The following is an 18,373-nucleotide window of genomic DNA, read 5'->3' on the forward strand; positions in this document are numbered from 1 at the left end:
ATTTGCTCGTGTCAACGGCAGACGCTGACACGCCCCCCCCCCCGCCAACCTCAGCATTCAATACGATTCCTTCCAGTCAGCCATGCCTTGCTTGACAGCGTCTAGACTGATCCTGCAGGCTTCCTGCCTTTCTCCAGCCCTAAAACTCCCCTTTATTCTTGGGCACTTACCAGAATGGCCCTTTCCCAGGACCGCTGAAGAGCGAGAGATAAATCTTACCGTTTCCTGGAACAAAATTACCAAACTAGCACTGTATTCATCGCCGGCCGGTATCACATCCTCTTAATGCTTTATAAATGGAAAACTGCAAAATAATGCGCAAAGAGGTAGTCTTTTGAAATGGCAATAAATCACAATAGCATCGAGTGTACTTGGGGATAAATAAATAGGAAGACTGAACAATAGAAAGTCGCCTTTTGTAACAAGCGGAGTGCACCGTCAGCATTTGCCAGCACAGGACCTTTTGGCTTTCTGCATTCAGGTGGACCTTTTGTAGAGCCCTGCAACAGTTTCGATCAAAATCAATTTTTGCTTCTTGCAGTTTAATTAACTATGATTTTGCTTGTAAACCATTTCACCTTTTGGGCTGACCTCCATTTATAATATTACTCAGGCAACAAAATTAAATAGTTTGGAGGGGAAGGCAGAGAGAATTTAAATGTACGTGGGGTGCTTCAGGAGAGGGGAGGCACCTGCTGTGCCTCTGCACAGAGAGCTGTGCTCTCTGCTCCTCTCCCCGAGCCGGGATGGCAATGCTTAACGAGGAAGAAAATGAAGAAGCATTGGGGTAAAGCACTTAAAACGAATATTGTTCATATCACACTCCTCATGCCCAAGGGCTACCACTAAAGGCTTCTAGGTGAGCAATTTTGAACAGGATGTAGCGCAGTAAAAAAAGCCAAGGCGGCGGCAGGTACTGCCACGTGTGACATCAGCTCCATCAAATACACTCTTCAGATAAAGCAGCAGCAAGCTCAAGGTTATGATCTTAGAGTTTAAAAAGCCTTTTTTTAGGTCGGTCCCAAGAGATTATTTTAAAACACAGTACTACGCATCTGCTGAAGAGTAGAACAGTTGGCTTTAATTGTAAGATGGATTTTTACATAGCTTCTGACCTTTCATCTAATTGAGGCCTAAAGAAGAAAAAAAGAGGAAAAGCTATACGTCACTTCAGTTATTAAAATCCATCAAGCTCAGACTTTAGCCTTGGGATAACCACAGCCAAAAAATTGACTTGCAAGTAATTATCACTGCTATCTGCAATAAAAGTTAATTGGACATAATTGAACTAAAGCCCTAATCTGAATGAAGCTGTTGCTGGCAAGAAGCCTGCTCCTGCCTGCACTTTGCAAATGAAACTGCTAGCAGTAAAATGAACAAACACGAGGCTGCTCTTACAGTCTGCCCACTGCAAATCACAGTGCAATTCTGCAAATAGCTCGTTAGCTGGGCCAAGGTAAAACCATTAAGAGGCCTCATCCTCACCAAACACACCCTTCGACAATACCCAAACACCATGAAGGCGTAGAGTCTCAAAAACAAGTTTCAGTTTTACTGACCTCTTAATTACATGGACTGAAACATAAGATTCATGTCACGAGATGCTGGTTTCATCAGCCCCCGAACGCTGTAAATACCAGTACAAATAATGTACTTTTTGAGCACATAAAGATACTAACTCAAAAGGTTTTCAGTGCTGATAATTTACCACCTTCACGCAGTTCAATAGCCTTTCCTGTTGTAGGACCAGCTTCTTTCATCTCCGCAGCAGAGCAGACAATTAGCTGCTTTTTGTGCTCAGCCCATGCAGGTGGCTGGGGGAAGGGAGCGTTAAACTAAATTCCTGCTGATTCGTCCATTTATATTTTGCATTTTTGTTAACTAACAGACCTGAAAGCGGTCGTCAGCCCCCATACTACTTTAGAACTTCTTTCCAATTTTAATTATTAACACTGTCCTTCACCAAAGCATATCAAAGCACTTAACAAACATTACTGAAGCCACATAACCACTCTGAAACAGGCAAAAACTGCACACAACTCCTTTTACAGAGGCTTAAGGTTTTTTGACCAGATTTATGTTAGAAGACCGGTCTCCTGATTATGGGCTAACCTATGACAGAAGAGATCGAGGGAAGTATCCGGCTCACCACAGGTTGCTGATGTAATTTTGGATGAAGCATTTAACCACCCGATGCCACGGTCGCTCCTTGTTAAAAGAATAGGGGTGGGTGACAGTTTTCTACCACTGAAAGAAGACCGTGAAGATAAATGAAACTGCGGAGCATTCAACAGCACCTTGACTTCTCACGTCAGGCTTACAAGGCCATGGTCTGGACAGTCTCCCGGGGAGAACTGGAAGCAGACCACGCTTCCCTCTCCTGAGTGCCGTTTGCTCACCACCACTCCTCTGCATTTTCACGGCTCAGAACAGAACTTCCTAGCTCAAGAAAGCTGCAACAGGGAACCAGTGACATCAATTCCCTTTCATGACCCAAATCAGTGGCTTATTTTACTTTGCTTGAAGCCCTCACCTCTTTTTAAGCCTATTTTTAGATTTAACTCTGTATTCTGCAATGTGGCAGGAGCTGACAGACAACACAGGCATAAGTAGGTCTTGCCAGGTGTTGCAGTCCGCTTCTAAGGCAAAGGAAAGATGTAGAAAAGACAAGTTGGGACTATTGTAGCACCTGGCCAACGCTTCAAAGGAGTATTTCTGGCTGTGCTTGAAACACATATGCTAGTGGTCAGTTATGAGACAGATGAGATACTACTTTTACCATGGGAACATAAGCAAGAAATAGGAAAATCGACCTGCCTGAAGCCAAAAGCTATTTGACTAACTTTGTATCTGCTTCCTCTGAATTTTCACTACACTAAAACACTCTGACCTTTAATTAATTTTCTTTCTCCTTTTTTATAGTGACTTCCAACTCCAAGTTTTTAATGCTGTACTGGTGGGAAACAGGGATGAAGAAACAGTCTGGGATGTATCTTAGTTACGTTTCACAGTGCATAAATCTGCACGGTCATTTAAGAGAGGGAGCAAAGGATGCCACAGTTGAACTGCAGCAGTTAAGAGCAGAGGCCAGGTAAATACAGCATTGTCATCAAAATCATAACTTGCCCAGGATATTAGGCTTACATTTGTATTTTCAAAATGCAAAACAGACTCCCTACCTGTCACTGTAACATTCACAGAAGGTACCCTTTTCTTCAACAAGACACTGAGAGGCACAAACATTCCTTCCTCCAAAGCATCCATTATCCTCGGGGCAAACTAAACCCACCTTCCTCCTACGTGCTTGAGCAGCACCTATAGTATCACAGCAGCTATTATAAAATACAGAACAGACTTACAGATACGAGTGTGCATGTTTTCACATGAAGATGACAGTATTAAGGTTAGCTGAGATGACTTCTATCCAAAGCAAACCCAGAACAGCCCAGCAACTACCAAACTACAGGATGCTGCTAACACCATACCCCGGTGGAGGCACCACGCATTCCCACCAACAGACATTCTCCATCCTCGTACGCCACTTCCTTCTGCCTTCAAGTGATAAGAAACCAAAATACACATTGACCCCTTTCCCATAGCGGAGAGTCTGCAGTTATAACCTCAACATCATCAGCAAGAACGTGCGCTGCATCGGTGTTATGTGCAGCTTTCCTACGTGTTCGATGTCTGGGAGAAGCATGAGGTTGTAATTCTGGGGTTTACTTTACCACAAAGGACACGCAAAAGCTGTGAGCTTCCTCATGCGGCTCTCGGCCAGAATTCCTCCCTCCCAACTTTCTTGCCTACCCAGATCTGAAAGGGAAGCTTTTCTTAAGTACAGCAAACAGCTGCCTAGGCGAAGGGGAAAGGAAACATGGAATAGTTCCCTCTCCAGTGGCTGCCTCGCACAGATCACCATTATCATTATCTTCTCTCATTCCACACTTACTCTATAAAAGCCCAGAATTAAAGTCTTAATCATGACTTACAGAAATCCTTGTGGCTGCACATGACAGAAGGATGAGTTTTTCCGTCTAAACTATCCTTAGAAGTTACAGATTATGACAGCTCCCCAAGTAGGAAAGTAGCTATCTGTTTATTACAAGCTGATTATTTTTAAAAAAAACATTTTTTCAGAGCTAACTTTGGACAAATTTTACCTCTATGCAACACCCAAACAACAAACCAGACATTTGTTAGTTATTGAAAAATATGCTTCGAGTCCTGTTTTAAAAATAGATTCACTTGAAAATGAGAAATATTTTCAAATAAGATGAGGCAGAATGAATTAGACTTCATACAAAACAAAAAACTGAACTCGCATATTAAGAAAAAAATAAGAAGTGACTCACTTGCGGACCAGGTGTACCAATGGTGTGTGAACGCAGGCGGGCAGGCTCACGGGGGGGTAGATTTCAGTTTCTATTGGTTATGCACGTGTACCATTTTGACCCGTACAATTACACTGACAGTTGTTTGGTTCAGTATTTAGTATCTTTGGATACTGAATTAAGGTCCCACCTATGGTGAAATTTTAACAGCCTAGTTACAAAACAAGTGGAGAAATATACGGCAGATTTTTATTTAAGATATAAAATTGGAGATCTCTGTCTAATTGTGCACAGTGCCAGAGCTTCCTGCCGGACCATCAGCTCTTAGGTACACATTTCACCATTTGTAAGGGCAAGATAAGACCTTCTTCTGTAGCTGGAGATATTGTGCAGCCTACTGTAAAGATGAAAAGTATTCTAAGAACCTCAAACAGAAGCTGCAACACGAGTACCAAACACTCACCAGCAGAAAATACAAGCCATCAGGTGAATACCAAAGAGCTGGACCAGACACTGGGATGGCATTTTCCTGTTAACCTTCAGAACGAGGTGCTGGTGCCCCGCTGGCTTGTCCTGACACAGATCTAGTGTCCTTAGCAGTCTTCCAAGAACCTCAAAGGCCATCTCATAACAACTCAACAGAAGAAAGGATAAGAAATACATTAATTGTGAGCTACTGTAAAAAGTCTCTGCTATTCTCAGTGCTTTCCTGAGAAGCACAAACATGGCTGGCAGTTCAAAACAGCCACAGGGAAAGCAACATGAGCATGCAAGATGTTTTCAAAACCTCTGCACACCACAAGCACCAGAGATTTTTGTCTGCAGGCCTGATTAAAAACACTTCAGCGCAATCTCACCTGATTCCTTTAGCAGCCGCCAACAATCGCCTTTATGCAAAGTTTACATTCACAAAAGATTTCTTTTTTCACGACAAGTTTTACTGACTACAGGTGAGCAGGAGATTTTTGTTTGCTTTTGTGCATCCTTCCTCCTCTGCACTTGCCTTTTTCTTTTAAAAAAAACCCAACACGCACACACAGCAATAAATAAATTGTACGGACAGGACACAGAGGCAGTTGTAACTGTACTACAGTCAGTGAGACATCCCTTTGCATGGTAAACACAACCTGGTTGCGTGGGTGAGAAGAGAACAAACACTGCTACTGCAGCCCATACGACTGTACCTCAATGGCAAACACAGCACAAACCTGCCTGCATGAACGCTGAGCTCCCGATAACCTGGGCTGCAAGAGCCAGGGGCAGCCCTGACCTCCACGGTGCATCTCGTGCTAAAAGGCAGCACACCCCCTCTGAATATTGTGCAAGAGTCTGGTCAAGTGTATACTCAAGACAGTTACTCAGGCAATCCCCAAAGTATTGCGTGATTTTAGTTTCCAGACAATTTGTCTTTCCAGCCACGGAATTCCTACAGTCAACAAATTCAAAAGGTAAATTTTTCTACCTTCAATTAACTGCATTAGTACTGTTTGTAACTACGTGATTGATAAATGCTCTACAGAAGCTGTAATTAATGTATTTTTTCCTTGGAACACATACTGAACCCCTCGGCACTCAGACACTTAATGAAAAGCAATTTATCAACTTGCTTTGAATACCTGAATCTGACTCCTTAATGCAGAGAGAAACACACTTTGCTTTAAGCACTACTACTCTGAAAAAGTAATGCGTACCACAACATTACGAATGCCATCAGACACGGTTCGGATTTTGATCGGGATGACAGCTACCAGTGCTCATCTGGCTGAGAAACTGGGTATGATTTAGTATGGCTTAGCTGGGATCCTCTCCCTCGGGATGCCGTTGAGCAGGAGATTTGCAGATGTGCTTTTCCAGGACAGAGGTCAGGAGTGCCTTTCCAGGACACAGGACAAAGTTCCAAATTCTCCCACATCTGCACAGCTGGGAGCCTTCTCACCACTCCTCGTGCCGAGCAGCACTGGCACGCTTGCCGGGAAGCAGCAGCTCAGCGTATTTCAGCCTGGACATGTGTTCAGCTGCTCACAAAGCGGACAAAAATAAAGTGCTTACAGAGTGTTTGAATGCTACTTTCTCAAATTGAGTGTTGCTTTGTATAGTTGACATATGCAAAAAAAAAAAAAAAAAAGGCATTTAGAAGGAAAGGCTTGACATCACAGAAAATTTTATGTTGGTATTAACCGCTGGGGGAATTAACCAACCTTCAAAGCCTAAAATCTAAACTCACATTTCTGGGAGTATAGGCTACAGATTTCCAATACAGAAACTGGTCTGTACTCCATGTGGCAGACTGAACGTAAGGATTACATATTTCCATTGCACATGTAAGTCTGTTTCCCATTCCTGCAGTGTCTTGCTCTCTTCCATTTGTCTTTTGATGCAGATAAAAGCCAATGCAGATTGCAACTGCTGATACAGAGAAAGGCGCAAGACACAGTGTGCCTTTGGACTAAGGAAAAAAAAGGACTCAGGTCCAGACTGCTAGAGCATGTCAAGAGATTGTCTTTGAAACTACAAAACTAGAAATGAAAGCGCTGTGTTTTTATTTGATTTGATCAAAGCAACTGGAGGGGAGGGGGAGAAAACACATCCTACAGATGCAGGCTAAAATTTAACTACTTCACACATAATGTGGGACCAGCTGATCCCATACAGACATAAATAAATAGAGAAAACAAAGAGGTAAAGTCACTCTCGCTCTGAATACACTGCTTCCACAGATCGCTGCTTCAGGGTCTGCCAAAGAGCAACAGGAACCCATTTCAAAGCCAGAAAGACAGAGGAAGCACATACCCAGCACTCTCGCCATGGGCACGCATTTTCAGTCTCCAGTGAAGAGTAGAGGAGCGAGCTCCTGTCAAATCAGAGAAAACATACTCCAAATGTAACGGCTATTTGAATAAATAACCGATTACTCCCTGTGTGACACTGTTCCACCGATCTGACTGCGGGACACCAGCAAACCCGTGGCAATCTTCCAGAGGAGGGCTTTGCACTGCAAGCTGCAAAGGGACAAGACCATAATTCTTCTCAAATGGAGCATCCGCTCTGATACGTGCTCAGCACCGGGAGAACAAGGCTTTGCAGAAGTACAAATCGCACTACAGGTAGCAGCCTTGCAGATCCCAAAGAGCAGCACAGAAGAAACAGATACCTCTAGCTGCCACGCTCCCTAATAGAAAGGATTTTAAATATCTGCCGGATAGGCTGTGTGCTCGTGGAAATTTCTAACTGCAGAAGGTGAACCATTTAGATTGCCTCTGGGCTGAAATGATCTAGGTCTTTGCCTTTCACTAAAAATTAAGCAGAAGTCATTTTAATGAGCAAGGCAGACAACAGTCTTGCACAGGAGATCAAAAAGCTCTCCAGATGTTTATTTTAAATGAAATTCAGAAGCCAGTATAAACCAGATTTTAAACACTGAATAATTCTTACCTTAATTTGCATGAGAAAAATGGGAAAAAAAGGTTCCATCCTGCTGCTCTGAAACTCTCCAGGAATGTGCAGGGTTAGATTTTGTTCCTAGACTCTTCAGATGAGAATTTGAAATATGAACAGCCCCACGCTGCAATCTGATGGCTGTTAAGCATGTTTCTCCCCTGTGCTATACGCTTTGATGGATGCTCAACACACACATAAGGGGGCATCCCACGTGAAGGAAGCCTTTGACCTTCCTCACCAAGACTATTCAAAATTATGGCTTGAAAAGTGTCTAAAAATGTCAGTCCTAAGTCTTAAACTTCTTCTCATCTTGCTACTTCATTGAATGCCTCCTGATTGTGCAAAAGCGGAATATTCAGGCGTCAATCTAAGCAGCTTGGGTGTTATGCTGACAATGTCTCTGGAGAGAGGAAGAGAAGAGAGGACAGATTTCCAATAGCTCAGATGCTTCTCTGTAACGAAAGCTGCTACACAGCAAGAGAGATAAATAAAGAGGGAAAGTAACACGCCGGAGAACTTTTACCAAGGTCACATCAGGATGCTGAATACTACCCATCTGCAGGGGAAGATTTAGATGCCTATTCCACTACATATATCCATTCGCTTGTTGGCAACAACAGTCCTCATTAAACCAAACCGGTTCTAACCACGAAAGGACATCGGGAAGACAATATTAGCTAACAAATACAAAAGGAAAACCAACGGAGCCAGTCCTGGATGGGTGCCCTTTGCAGGAAAACACAGCCCCGCGGCATGTGCAGAGCCCCTGCACGACTTGGGAACAAGCAACACAGGCTAACCCGGCCAAAAGGATGGACAACTGTGCTCTAACCAATGCTAGCCTGCAGCAGAGAGGAGATTCTGTACCCGTTCAGGCAAGAGCAGAACTGGGATCCCATCAGGAACGGGAGCTTTTATGACTCTGCTGGTACGCAGGGTCACCTACACGTTGCAGTTCCTCATTGCTTTGAAATCAGGGCAGATCTGAATCTGGACGTGTGGCAGATCACTGCAGACAGACCGTACCATGAAGAAAAAGCCCTGTCCCCAAAATATTGTATCAGTTACTGCTGTGCCCTTAACAAGAGTGTTTCTTGCCCGTTTCAGCGATCTGAAAGACACGCTGGGCAAAATTTCAAGCTATGACAAAGTGATCTTATCACTTCTGTGCTGTTCTCGCTACACAAGCCCCTGATTCAGCAGCATGTAATAAAATCTTCATTTGCATGAAAAGCACTCTCTGATCACAAAGTCTTCTGTTCAACAGTCCTCTTCCCATCTACAGCGTAAAGATGCAAGCACCACCGTCATTCTGCTGGTGACTAAGGTGGAATATTTTATTTATGCTTTATTTGGAGAGGCTCTCAACATTTTAATACAATCTTTTCCTAAAATTCTAACAGTATTTTTGAATAGCACAAAAGCTGCACACATCCAAACTATGCAAGCACTGCAAAGTTCACATACTTCGCTTTCACCTGCACTTTTAATAACCGTGCCACGTGAAGGACATTTCCTATCAGCACACGGTGACCATAAACAGTTCTAAAATGTCTTTAGCATTCAACAAGTCCAGTCTTTTCCAGTTTGCATTTACAGTGTTCGGTGTCATGACACACAGCACTCACAAAAGATGTATGTCAAAGGAAAGGAAGGTGTAGCCATGCAAAGAACAATGCTCTGCCTGCAATAAGATTAATCACTGTCATGGGAAACCACTAAAAACAAGTATCTTGTTATCTTTCTTTACAAAGAGACTGTTAAAGCTTAACTACGTTAGGAAACCTTTTCCTTTGGACTAAATCATGAGCCTAATGTATGTGGGTAACACACACCAGCATATGCAATTAATCGACTCTCTCCCGATGCTGCGGGTGAAAGTCCAGTGTTTCAGAGGCAGGTTGAAGCCTTCACACAACCAACCCGTGCCCTCTCCTGATTAGAGATCTCTCACCAAGGCCAGCCCCAGCTCCCTGCCCCGTGCCAGGTAACACCACCTCCCACTTTCAACTGTTTGCCAAAGTTAGTCATGTCCCACGTATACACCTCGAAATCACACCCGGCTCTGAGCAAACTCAGCCAAAAGAGAAATACCTTTCATCACGTCAGCAGTGCAGTCCCCATTTAGAAACATTTTCTTTCATGTTAATCCAGTGCCAAAATGTTACGATGTATGCTGTGCTGATCCAGAAACGGGTGCTAATGATGCTGCTGCCTCCTGTCTGTCACCGAACATCTAATCTAGCGCATGGCCATGCAATGATGGCCCTGCGACAACAGGCACTTTAAATTGGGCAGCTCAGCAACACATGTACGCTGAATTTTTGAACAAGCTATTCTAAGCTGCTTTGCTAGCAATTTCTGGCCTGTACAGTTTGAAAGCACACGGTTCTGGCCCTCACAAAGAGCAGACCTGTAAATGACATCTTGAGGATTAAGCTGATTGAGATGCAATTTGCCTAGCAACCATTCATTAAGCAGAGTTCAGAAACAGGCCAGCAATCTATTCCACCTCCTTATCTGAGCAGTAAACAGATAACAGTCTCTACTGTGTCCTCTATCCTCTGGTTCAGACACATTGTAAACAGATTTTTCAGAAGTTTAAACTCCTACAGTAAATCTCGGAGAACAATCCTGCTCTCCAAACACGAGGGATTCGGTTTCACCAAGTGCCTTACAAGCATGAAACAGCTCTAGAACGAGGATAATGCAATTCGAATTGTGAATGCATTTGTAGTTCCTGTGCCTCCAGTATTTTCTCACGTCAAGCATTAAGAGCCCATCCCAGCCGTTAAAAAACCCTAACCTTAATCACACAAGCATTTGGCATTGCCATTTGATCGCTGAAAAAAACCTCAATAAAAATCTTATTCCCTTCCTTCATCTTCTGGAAGGAATCGATTGGCACTTCCAAAGTCTTTGATAGAGGTTCCCCCCCTTCAGAGAAGAAAACACAAGTCACGTCCTCCCTCCCATTAAGCATTTTTTCCTCATAAAATAAGCAAGACAACATAAATGTCATCAGCGAAAATCAAACCAGCTATTTGAGCTTGAAGAATTTAGCTGAAAAGATTAAGCTAAATCATGATTTTGCATAATTGTTTCTCCGCAAGAAACATCTGACAATAACCCATTCTACTCCAAAATTAAACAACAAAGATTAGCACGGACATATTTAAGACTATATACCTGAATGGTTTTCCTTTGGTGTACAGTTCTTCTGGGAAATCACTGTGACATACAGCATGCTATTACAATTAAATATGCAAGAAAGAAGAATTAAACTGACTATGAATAATTAATACCCTATAATACTACTTCATAAGGAAAGTCTGGCTGAATATTCCCGCAGATGAGATAAACCTAAATACAAGGCACATCAGAGCTGGTAGCTTTACTTTTATGACGGAGTCTAAAACACCAAGTAACTTTATGGCCGCTACCCAGTTCTACAGAAGGTGCCAGCCATCCGTGCCTCCCTTCTCCTGCTCGCTGCCCGTCGAGCTCCAGAAAAGCTGGGAGAAATGCAAGTGTTGCAGTCGTCGCTGCACTGCTCATCTACATCTCAGAGGTAAGAGGCTCCCCAAACACTTCCCATTAAAAGGTATAAAGCAATTATCTGACTTCCCAGTAAATATGATGCAACAATTACTTACATGATAAGATCAGGCTAAGGTTGTGAGAAAAAACAATTAAAAAGGTTTGCAAGAGCTAAGGAATGCAGCTTACTTTCCCAGAACCTATCTTAACAAGAGAAAGATACCATCAACTCACAGAGCAGACCTTCCTGTTTCAAGTTTACTGTTTTGGAGGCTGCAGAACATCAACTGTAGCAAAGCCACAGTTGGGTGGCTGGGTACAAACTCTGCATCTCCAGCACAACTCTCCTTTATTAGCTCCTAGCGAAAACAGCAATTAAAAATATGCTTTTTTTTTTTTCACCAACAGAAACCCTAAATTGCTTAAATTAATATTTACTGAAGTCCTCGTAACAATGGTATTCAGCTCTTGGCATTGTCCCCTAGACACCGGTCAGATCAGCTCTGTGCTAATCAACACACAATACACTTGTTGCACACATTTAGCTGGAAATCCCCAGTTCCCCTCAGTTTATCCAAGCAGCACGGCATACAAACAACACCCCGCTGCAGAGCGCTACTTTTAGAGATATACATTTGAAATCCAACCAACATTTGTGATCACTGAAGCGGAACAGGGCACTAGTACTGTATTTGCTGAAGGTGACAGCCCTACAAAGGCACGTCCCCCAGCTCAAAGCCCCATGCTGCTCTGGCTGCCAGCTCCGCCACGAGGGTCTCACTCCTGCAGGATCCAACACTCTTCTCCTTCAAAGCAAACGCAAACCGGGGGTCTTTCTGCGCACAGGCAAAGTCATGTTAGAACTATGCTAGCTTAATATTAATTTTCTATTAAAAATTAATAGGATTAAATGAAGCTCGCAAGCTGGCAGGCACCAAGACAGTTATTTTGCCGGCGCACTCTTTGCCCGGAGGAGCGGGATGTGAAGGACAGGCTGCAGCGTTTCTGCAGGATGGTGGCCACAGGATCCACGTGCCGGCCAGGAGGGGTAGCAGGGGGCTCTTCCCCACATCCCCAGTGGGATCCCGTGTTCCACCAGTGCCATGCCACCCTGCTGGCAAGCAGCTCGTCCCCCCGGCCAGAAACTGATGGGGAAGGTGGAGCCCGTGAAGAGATCATCCTGGGGAAAACCCCAGCGTCTTCTCACTGGAGATCCAGTCTTCCGGGCACTGGCTCCGATCCTCGCCCATTTGCACGCGTGCCCCTTTCTCACTGCCAGAATTAATCCCCTTGCCAATAAGCATCCTGCAAATACCCAGAGTTTACATAAGCCAAGTTTAACCTTCAGTTCCTATTAATGTTCACAGAATAGAAAAAATTAACCACAGTGCAACAAAAAAGTCTGTATCTGCATTTCTAATTATCCAACAAAACACACCACGTGGCAATATTTCCAAGCACCTTGCTGGGAATAAAATAGCCAACGGACTATGGCTTCCATTTTGAGCAGTGGATGCGAGAGCAACCGGCATTGAGGTTGTCAGCGTTAAGGGATGAGGACATGAGAATTAAGGAAAATGAAGTGACATACGTAAACGATGATAACAAAAAATGTTAATAATTAGAAAAACAGTCACCTTAAAAATTTAAAATTTCATGATCTCTCCTACTTTTTAATGGCTTAGCCTACTTTTTCCAACCTAATTTGCATGATCAAAATAGGCCTCCTGCCAGGAAGCATTAAAATGGCAGCCCCCCATCGAGACAAAACTCCCTTCACCATACAAGACTGAAAGACTAATAACTATTCCTAAAAACATTTTAAATCCATTAATGTTGTTTAGTAAACATTTATTTAGAATTAGCACAGCTACCAGAATTTTCTTTATCACACTCTACTGAAGAGTTTTATAAAAGCCTTTGACAGAGGAGCAGGCAACCCTACAAACACTTGTACCATCTCCAACCCCCTCCAAAAAGCCGAGCATCCTCACACCCTGTAACGCTCTGAACGTCTTCCACCCAAAACCCGCGAAGCATTCTCCAATACCAACCAGACAATTCCCAACAGCTCTTCGGGGTACCGGGCCGGGCAGCTGGAAGCACGGAGCAGCCAGACCGGAGTACACCAACCCCACCGACCTCTACACATGGCAATTAATTCTAGCTGCTGAAAAAAACCCCAGGCTAGTACGATAGTAGTATAAGTCTCAATATTACTGATGTACCGAAGATTTGGATTCTGGTACAAATATACGGTGCTTTATACAAATTTGTCTGAGCTATGTGTTATCCTTTCATTGCCATCTGCACAAAAACAGAGTTTTATCTAAGCGTTGGAAACTAAAATAAATCATTTTCTCCATATCTGTAATCTTGTTAGAGACAGACGCCACAAACCTGAGAGCTGGCTAGTGCAGACTTGTCTAGTTAGAAATAAAATTTATCTGCATCAATATGATTTATTTTTAATAAAAAATAAGGCAAACCAGACCCTTAATATCAAAATAGTCTCAGCCAGCACCCTCCCAGCCCATAGAGGACATAATGTATGGTGTTAAATTGTCAAAATAAAACTGGAATTGGCAGTCATTTCCCCTAATAAATGCCACAATCAAGAGAAACATTTTAATTGCCACATATAACGAAAAGTACCTGCTCATTCTCCACTTGCTGTATGTATTGCTAACACAATTCAGGACTGTAAGGCTCAGTAGGTTATTTTCTGGTATCGTTAGTATTTCGGCGTGGCCGCGCCCCACCAGATCATTAAAAGTGAACTCGGCTCCCCAACACCACGCAACAAAGGACGCATCTCTGTCTGTCCTGCACGAACCGCTCGAGGTTCTTGGGTTGCATTTCTCAAAGCATCTCATCCTGAGCATCCCCCGTGAGCGGGGGACCTCGCAGTAATTAGCACATTCTGATACTGGAAACTCAACTAATATAAACGCTGATCCCTAAAGACAGTACAGCCCATGATTTGAGAAACGCAAGTCCCAGAAGACCCCTTGTTTCTACCTTTGAAAGTCACCAAAGGCTAGTAAATAAATTATATTCTCCAAAAGCGTTGCAAACAAGAGAAATTCCTTTCTTCTAGTTGAATACATTCTCCAACCAGCAGCTGTGGCTAAAGGTTCATACAGGATCACTGAAAACACCAAAACTGTTTTATTTTCTTATATGGAGTAACTTTTAACATCTGAACTCACTGCTGTGAGATTGCAATGGATTTTATTTGGCAAGTCAAGCTTTCTAAAGCACAGATTATAAAAAACAAACACTAAACATTTTTAGATCTAACTTTCCTCCACAGACTGCGTTTTATGCACGTTCATTGGAAATGTTACATCAGAATAAAATCAGATTTAATTGGCTCTTAACTAACTGAACAGCCACTTGAATTTTATTTCAATAGCAATAATTCATAAATCAAGCAGCTGAAATTCTAGCACAGGATGACAAGTAAATAGAGCGGAACACACTGAAGGAGAGTATGAACGCCACATGGCGAAAGGTGATTTTTCTTAAACTTCGTGCGTCGCCATTTTATGGACATCGCAAAGCTACCGCCACATAAATACTTAGAGCTAAAATCTGTCAGCCCTGGGATGCTACACAGTTTATCAGCCATAACTGCTTAACAAAGACCAACAGATGAGATGATCCTTGCCCAACTGGAACTGCTAGGAGAATGGCTGGGATTTTAACCGTGGATGCAATTTCCCTCACGCACACTAGATGGAAGTATGTAAAATCTTAATTCTTTCCTGCCTTGACTTAAATTTAAGTGGTTGAAAAGTTATGTCGTACTGTCACATTTTGAGAAGCCTTTTTTTGGTTCTTCATCAGCAACTTCACTCATTGATAATCTGTAAGTAAGAAGACGTCCTGAAATATTAAACTAAGCTGTGTTGGAAATGAATAGTAAATATGAGAGAATATATGTCAGAAGTATTAAATATATTATTCAGGCTAATTTCTAAACTACATGCATTCCATTTCTAGGGTATTTAAATAATAATCACTAATGAGATCCTTCAGAGAAACTGAAGTTACATTTTTTAAACATTCAGGCTATTTTAACAAAATAACAATTCTAAAAATACCACCTTGTCAAGGAATAGAAACAGGCAATAGAAGAGGTATAAAAGGCTTCATAAATGCTGTTGCAGTTTTGACTGGAAAAAACCCCAAATTTCTAGAAAATACTGGGAGAGGTATAGGGAGAAAGAGCAACCTGAAGTCTCGCAGAACAAGCTAAACACAGATCAGAGCAGCAGAGCAGCAAACCTGAATGGGATTAAATTACACGCAAATCTTCTGGAAACGATCTTAAAAGTGGCTTGCTCCAAAACAAGCCATTTCTAAATTTAAACACTGAAGAGTTCACAGACAGGAAAACTAAAAATCAGGCAATGGTGTGACCAGGAAAAAGGCACTGGAAGAGCTGTTTTCCCTTGCCTGCTCCGGCCTTTTCACACATTGATTTTCCTCCACACTCATTCACAAATGCTCAGCATAGTTGTGAACAATTTAAAGTCAAAGGATGCATGAATTACCAGCTCTAGAAACACATTACCCATTCTAGGCAAAAGCTGAGGGCTTTTCTGTAGCTGACGAAAAAAAAACCCAACCCAGAATCAGAACAGACTGATGAGCTGGAAGAGAAGGGCACGCAAATACCTAACTTTCCCTGTCCACAATGAAGCCAAAGCACACGACGTTCCCCTAGCTTAGAAGACAAAAAAAAAAATAAGAAAAACAGGGACAGAACAGGAGGATGAATGAAGAGCAATGCTGGATAGAAGAATAATAAAGTAGGCATGAAGGGCTCCTCTTTCCAGATGTTAAAAAATGTATGTTTTTTCCATTCCAGATTTAAAAAAAGATTAGCAGAGGAGGAAGTTTACTTTGGAGAGTGGGAGCATCTGTGTCTTTTTTTTTTGTAAACGCTCATACAATGCTATTTCCATCCAACAAAATTTAAACTATATATACACATAGTATTGGATTGAGACAGTAATCGTACAACATTTTTCAAAGCGTTCTGTGTGCAGAAACTGCCTACAGAGAGGAACAAAATGAGTGGCAAGGCAACAGCCACAGGAAAGGGCAGGACTGCGATACGCGAGTCCTCTAAAATGTACGCTCGAAGTTTAACAACATGAAGGCAAGAAGAGGGATAGCAGGATACAGCAAAGGATACGCTGGGGTCAGGAAATGAAAAAAAAAAAATCCACAGCACTGAACACTGACTTATGCAATATTTTACCAAGTAAAAACATGCAGGATTTCTTTTTCTCTTCCACTGCCCTGCGCTCTCCCTACAGCAGCAAATCATTTTTCTCTGCCAGGAACCCCACGCCCACCATATAGGAAGAAATCACCTAGGAAGGCCGCGTGTGGCTACCGTCTTAGCTGCGAAGCACAGGACAGGGAGATTGCCCAAGTATAAGAAGTGAAATTACAGAAAACAACTGGATGCTAGACCCACTGCAAATAGCAAAGCACGTTGTTTCACCTACTTCCACTTGCTCTCGCGTGGCTCCCAAATTAGAAGCAATCAGAATCCTGCTGGAAACAATATACGGCACCTTAATTGGGTTGGCTGCACTACAGACGTCAGCAGCGTATCACTTGGTAGATCATTTTTTGACTGTTTTTTTTTTTTTTAAATACTAAAAATAGCTTCACTTTCATGGTTCACCTTTTCTGCATCACATTACTACAGACATCGTAAGAAATTAAAAAAATCTCACTCATTGAACACCAAAGATGCTACAGAGCCCGCTCTTGTTGGAGGCAGGATCTGTCACCTAATTCAACAGAATTTTACTTAAAGGTTTGCCTCAGATGCGTGGCATTTACAGAAAACCCATCAATGCATCTATTTAAAAGCCTGGAGCAGTTCAGTTATCTCTAAATACATCAATATCCCAGACGTTCAACTCAACTGCTCCAGGCATTCCAAGCACAACACTGTCCAGCAGACCAGAATCGCTGCACGGGACTCAAAAACTTACATCAAAAATCTCTCCCAGTTTTCATCCCAGCACACCCCAAGAAATACAGCCCCACTATTCTGTACCACAGCCAGACTGCAGCCAAACTACATCCTCATGAAATTATTCCAGTAACAAAATATCACCATTTTCTTCACAAACCCTGGAAACTTGGACTGATCTTCAAACACAGTATAAACAAGTTAAGCAATGGGAATACGTAAACTATGCATAATTCCCGAGCACAACGGGAGAATAATTATAGCAACAACATACCAAATACAAAATGAGCGGGGAGGCATGAAGAAACACAGAGACAGAACGTACCGAATTAAGGAAAAGGGGTCTCTATAAAGCCAGAACAGCCATGGACCACAGTCGTCGTTGGTTTTTTAAGTGTCTATTTAAATCAAATTACCAAAAACCCGGAAAGCGGCAGCTGATGAACACGTCAGCTCCAGGTGTAGGCAAGACCAAGGCCAAGCTACGCCTATTTGGGATAGTAAGCTTAGCTTTTGAGGAATACAACCCATTGGAAAAATATCTCTGGGCAAAGTTAAAAACAACTTTTCTGGATGCCAGTCAGCAGAATGCCTTTTCAGGAGCTCTGTTCCTCAGCAGCTGAATCAGTATTTGGAAAGCAATTTTTTTTAGAAGGAAAAAAGATGAATGGTGTGACAAACTCATTTTAGCATTCAGATTCAAACTAGTGATCTGCAATTAAATGAAAAATTGCTCAAAGACCGTTATGGTTAAGCTTTCAATACGAGTCACAAAATACAATGGGAAAATGGGAATACGGCATACCACACAAGGAATAAAAATCTTAATTATTCACTTAACTTCCGAGTTTGAAAACGTTTAAAATGCTGAAAATTGAAAGCGGTGGGATGATACACTCCATTGCAGATGCAGAAAACTGTGAAACCTTTACTCATCTTCAGGAGCATCTTACCCCATAAACAGCCTTAGAGGAGACAGCAAGCCCTGGTTACAGTCTACAATGCGACGGAGTGACCTGTTACTCAACTGTCGGGTGTAGCATTTCAGTGAACCACA

Source organism: Aptenodytes forsteri, unplaced genomic scaffold, assembly GCF_000699145.1.
Source record: "Aptenodytes forsteri isolate BGI_AS27 unplaced genomic scaffold, ASM69914v1 Scaffold66, whole genome shotgun sequence".
In the NCBI taxonomy this organism is placed as follows: Eukaryota; Metazoa; Chordata; class Aves; order Sphenisciformes; family Spheniscidae; genus Aptenodytes; species Aptenodytes forsteri.